Raw genomic sequence first — 6,181 nt, forward strand, 5'->3', positions numbered from 1 at the left:
CATGCAAATTGGCATAAGGTACATAAAAATTAGGGAGGTGAACACATGGATCAAAGACTGGTGTGGGAGAAGTGGGTTCCAGTTTGTGGGGCACTGGAACCAGTACTAGGGAAAGTGGGGGCTATACCATTGAAATCATGTTTAACCAATTTATTAGAGTTCTTTGAAGGACTAACATGTGCTATGGATAAAGGGAGCCTGTAGATGTATTGCATTTGGATTTCCAGAAGGCATTTGATAAGATGCCACATCAAAGGTTATTGCAGAAAATAAAAGTTCAAGGTGTAGGTGGTAACATATTAGCCCTGATAGAAGATTGGCTGGCTGGAAGGAAACAGAGTTTTTGTCTGATTGGCAGAATGTGACGAGTGGAGTCCCGCAGGGGTCTCAACTTTTTACAACAATGACTTAGATGAGGGAGGGGTTGGCGAAGGCATGGTAGCTAAATTTGCACACGACACAAAGATAGGTAGGAAAGTATGTTGTGGAGAAGACACGAGGAGTTTGCAGATAGATATAGATTAGTTGAGTGAGCGGGCAAAAATCTGGCAGAGTATAATGTGGGAAAATGTGAAGTTGTTCATTTTGGTAGGAAGAATGAAAAAGCAGAGTATTACTTAAACGGAGAACAACTTCAGAATTCTGAGGTGCAGAGGGATCTAGGTATTCTCGTGCATAAATTACAAAAAGTTAGTATGCAGTAAGTAATTAAGAAGGCTAATGGAATGTTATCCTTCATTACAAGAGTAATTGAACATAGAAGTAAGGATAAAAACAAAAAGCTAAAAGTTACTGCGGATGCTGGAAATCCAAAACAAAAACAGAATTACCTGGAAAATCTCAGCAGGTCTGGCAGCATCAGTGGAGAAGAAATCAGTTAACGTTTCAAGTCTTCATGACCCTTCGGCAGAACTGAGTATAGTTAGGAGAAAGGTGAAATATAAACTGGTCTAAGGTGGGGGAGTGGGGGGAGAGAGAAGTTGAGGGTGTGGTGATTGTGGAGATAAGCAAGCAGTGATAGGAGCTGATAATCAAAAGATGTCACAGACAAAAGGATCAAAGAGGTGTTGAAGGTGGTGATATTGTCTACGAAAAGTGCTAATTAAGAATGGAAGACAGGATACTCAAGGTACAGCTCTAGTGGGGGTGGGGTGGAAAGACTAACAAAGTTTTAGTTTCAGATTTAAAAATAATGGAAATAGGTGGGAAAAGAAGAATCTATATAAATTATTGAAAAAAAAGGGAGGGGGGAGAAACGGGGTGGGGATGGGGGGAAGGGGAGTTTAAGATCTAAAGTTGTTGAATTCAATATTCAGCCCGGAAGGCTGTAAAGTGCCTAGTCGGAAGATGAGGTGCTGTTCCTCCAGTTTGCGTTGGGCTTCACTGGAACAATGCAGCAAGCCAAGGACAGACATGTGGGCAAGAGAACAGGGTGGAGTGTTAAAATGGCAAGCGACAGGGAGGTTTGGGTCTTTCTTGCGGACAGACCGCAGGTGTTCTGCAAAGCGGTCACCCAGTTTGCGTTTGGTCTCTCCAATGTAGAGGAGACCGCATTGGGAGCAACGAATGCAGTAGACTAAGTTAGGGGAAATGCAAGTGAAATGCTGCTTCACTTGAAAGGAGTGTTTGGGCCCTTGGACGGTGAGGAGAGAGGAAGTGAAGGGGCAGGTGTTGCATCTTCTGCGTGGGCATGGGGAGGTGCCATAGGTGGGGGTTGAGGAGTAGGGGTGATGGAGTATTGGTGATATTATGGGTGATTGAATATTATGAGGATAGGTTGGACAGACTGGGCTTGTTTTCACTGGAGTTTAGAAGAGTGAGGGGTGACTTGATTGACGTCTATAAGATCCTGAATGGTCTTGACAAGGTGGGCGTGGAAAGGATGTTTCTTCTTGTGGGTGAGTCATGAACTAGGGGGCACTGTTTTAAAGTTAGGGGTCACCCTTATAGCACAGAGATCAGGGGAATTCTTTTCTCTCAGATGGTTGTGCAACTTTGGAACTCTCTGCCTCAGAAGACAATGGAAGCAGAGTCACTGAATATTTTTAAGGCAGGGGTAGATACATTCTTGTTAGGCAAGGGAATCAAAGGTTATCGGGGATAGATAGGAATGTAGAACTCGAAACTCAAGCAGATCAGCCTTATTGAATGATGGAGCAGATTTGAGAGGCCAAATGGCTTACTTCAGCTCCTATTTCGTATGTTCGTAAGGCTACAGTCTTCACTTGGAGTTTTTCTGGGTCTTTGTGTTCTGTCCGCTGCCACCATGTTTCATCTTGAATTCAGGCCTAGATGGGCTCCTTTAAGGTTTGCCTGTAACTCTAAGGAGGCTACCATAAGCTGCTAATCGTAAAAACTATTCTTGTTTATTTACAAATCTATGTACGTCTCAGTACTCTACATGAGGTTGTACATCTGCTTCCCACTAGATCTGTTAATTAATCATGTGACCTTGCATCATAATTACATCAGTAGTTACATCACTATCAGGCCTCCTGATGTTAACTCTTTACTTTACAATCAGGTGTCCAGTTAAACATTTTTGGCATTACCAATTTGCTCATCTGTTACAACAATGATTGTGTTACCGGAATCAAATACTAACAACTTTGAAACCACATTTGTTGGGAAGACTTCTGCTATGTACAATGTAGATTTGTGACCGCAATTCCTGATGCAGGAAGTTCTCATTCACAGTTTCACTTCTCTTGGCTCTTTCCAGACCTGTTTAGCTGTTATCTCATGTTCCAAAGGGTGAGAAGGAAGCTTGAGATACATTACCAAAACAGATGTAAGGACTCCCATTAAATGCTAGAAACTTCCAGAATATTTTACACAAGGGGAGGCATTGAACTTTCCTTCCTAATAAAGCAATAAAGTCTATCACGAGGTAATATATAAAGCAATAAATGCTAACTCTAATGTCTGTGTGCATGGTTAGTGTGGGAGGCAATGTAACCACTACACAGCAACAACCTGTAAAAGAAAATTGCTGTTAACAGTATGAAGAAGAAAATAGAGATTTTGTTGGTATATTTGGAATGAGGTGGTTTAGTGAAATCATCTACCGGTGCATGTCCACAATTTTCAAGTCCACATGCTACTATCTGAAAAAGAGTGGACAGGCTGCTCTGCCCTATGTTGAGACCCCCATACTGACCAAGGAAATGTTTGTTTTATTAGATGTCGTCTTTGATGACACAACCTCTTTAATAGTATTAACTTGGCACCATTTGAAGCAGGTTTGTTATGGGTTAGAAGATTGTGGGCTCAAGTGCACTCCAGACATCGTCTAAGTGGACACCTTAGCAAAATACTCAGGGAATTCTATACTGTTAGAATTGCTGCCTTTCAGATGGGATGCAAAATCAAGCCTGTTTTTTTCAAGGTGACGAACGTTAGCGTAAGGGAATTATACTCTTTTTGTTGCAGGCATCCAGTGTCAGCATTAAGCACTCCCAGATCAGATTCTAATCTAGCCCAAAATGCTGCAACCTCAATCTTAGAACAACATTCCCATATTGCCAAGGCGACATACCTTCATTTCCAAGAAAAGGAAAAGGAAGGGTGAGTGAGGAAGTAAGATGAAGCCTTCATGTTGAGCAGCAGGAAGCTGTTGGGGTGATGAGGAAGAAGTGACACTGACAGCTCTTGGCACCTTCTATGACACTGGAACATCTTTTTAGTCTTCCTCTCCTGTGATCTTTGGAGTCAATCCCTGTTTATCCCTTTCTCTTGTCAGAACAAGAGTTAGTGAACTTTGGGTCAGCTACTCCTGCTGTAACAGAAGCTGCTTCTCCGCAGACATTGCTGCAGTTTGATGTGTGGACTTCCATGATCTGCAACAGTTATCTGTCGATGTAAGAGTTTCCTTTCCACGCTGGTCAGCCAGGTAGGAATGGCCATATCACTGCCGTGCCTACTGGCGTCAGGTGTGTTCAGTGACTTGAGCGGACAATATAGCGAGAAGGCCAAAAATCAGTTTCATGACATTGCGAAACCAGTTTGCGATCATCCACTCCACCCAGTGATGGCGGGCCACGTTTCCTGCCATTGGACGTCGGGAACATCATTGTAATACATCAGCATAACATTTTAAGTCCAGCCCGCAGGAATCATTCCCCACCCCCCGCCACCTCGCTGGATCATCTGCCCACGCCAGCATGCAATCACGAAGACATGTTTCATAACAGCATATAAAAGGTGTGCACTTGGCAGGCTGCACTTTGAGGGGAACTCGGAGGTGAGTGCACAGTAACGTTGCGGAGTGCTCGCCCAGGTCGCCTGTTAGACTTCAAGGTTGAGGCGAGTTGGTGGCGGGGAGGCAAGGGCAGCCCTGCAGCTGAGGCACGTTGGGGAGGGGGGCAAAGGCTGCCCTGCGGTTGAGGCAATTTGCAGGGGGTGCAAGGGCTCCCCTGCGGTTGAAGGTAGTGCACAAGCATATGCGGGGTGCTGGGGGTGGTGGGCAGGGGAAATGGTCACGCATTAGGAAAACCTTGTATAAAGTGACCATTCCCCTGCAGCTGAGACAGTTCAGGTGCAGCCACATTGATACGATTGGAGTCGGGCCTCCAGCTTCTCTGCCCACTCAAGCAACACAGAGTCATCAAAGTGCCACCAAGTGCTCCAGAGCTTTTCACCCCTCGGGCACAGACTGCAAAGAAATGAGCGTTTTAGTGGACTGCAGGTCAGTTGGATGGCTGAGCATGTTGTACAATCTCATTGCTAAAGCTGGCCCTGGAGCAGTCACTGACGGAAGTGCTCACAGCCCTTTGCAATGTCATCATCCCGGTTTGGACCAGTCTCCCCCATGGTTCAAGCTAACAGCGCAGCCTTGCAGTGCGGTTTAGAAGAATGCCTGTGCCTGAACTGAGAGCAGAGCATGCAGCCCAATGGGCAAATCTGCTGCCAATCGGTTGGGTGGAGTGGGGTGAAGGTGGGTGGGATTTCGGGCAGCCATACAGTGCACTAATCTTTGGCCATCGCAGTGGTGGCCAGCATTCTCCAGGATGTGTTAAGGGGCCTTCAAACTTAATCAAGACAGGATCTTAGTACACCCATACGAACCCATGCATCTCTCTCTTTCATCCTGCAGGAGGAGTACATAGGATCACGGAGCCTGGTGTGATCTAGCTGTATGCCTCATGGCTTATAGAGAGCGAAGACCACTGAGAAGAGAGTGACTGAGATGCCTGACTGCTCAGAGGGAGAAGCAGCACCCTCAGGAAGAAGGGGTGGCTGGGGCTCCCACACACGCTGCTGAAGAGCCAGAGTGAGCTGCTGCTGGTCGGTGCCTAGTTAAACCCAGGGTCTATAGCCAGCGACTTTCATTCCTGCAGATGATGGAGAACCAGTGTTGCCAAAACTGTGCATGCCTAGGGAACTGGTCGGACACATCTGCCAGGTGCTGCAGGATTTGGCGCCAAGGGGACATGGACGTCATCCACTGTCTGTGACCATGAAAGTGATTGCGGTGCTCAATTCCTATGCCATTGGCCCCTTTCAGGGTTATCACAAGCCGCCACCCACAAATGCACCCTGAGGTCACGGGTGCCATCTTCGCGACAGCACACAACTTTGTGCATTTTGCCCAGGATCAGGACAGCCAGGATGCAAGAGCGATTGGATTTGCCCAGATCTCAGGTTTCTCACAGGTGCAGGGTGCGCTCAGATCTCTGTCGCAATACACGGTCAACTATGTCAACCGCAAGGGAGTCCATTCGCTGAATGTGCAGCTGGTGTGCGACCACCACAAACACATCCTGCAGATCTATGCATGGTTTCCAGGGAGTGTGCATGACTCCTACATTCCCAGTCGGCCTCAGATCCCTGAAGTCTTCCAGGATCCACAGAAGTTGCAGCGATGGCTCCTTGGGGACAAGGGCTACCTGCAGAGGACGTAGCTGATGACACCCATGTGACGGCCTCAGACTGCAGCAGAGCGAAGGAATAGCGAGGCTCATTCTGCAACTCGCAACTTGATGGAGCAGACCATGGGGATGCTGAGAATGAGGCTCCAGTGCCTGGACTGGTCTGGTGGAGCCCTGCAATATAGTCCACAGAGAGTGTCATGCATTGTCGTCACCTGCTGCAGCTTTACAACCTGGCGCTCCAACGGGGAAGGGAGCTGGCTGAGGAGGAGATGGAGGAGCTGGAGGTCTCCTCCTAAGAGGAGGGCATC

This window comes from Cetorhinus maximus, chromosome 14 (assembly GCF_964194155.1).
Source record: "Cetorhinus maximus chromosome 14, sCetMax3.hap1.1, whole genome shotgun sequence".
Lineage (NCBI taxonomy): Eukaryota > Metazoa > Chordata > Chondrichthyes > Lamniformes > Cetorhinidae > Cetorhinus > Cetorhinus maximus.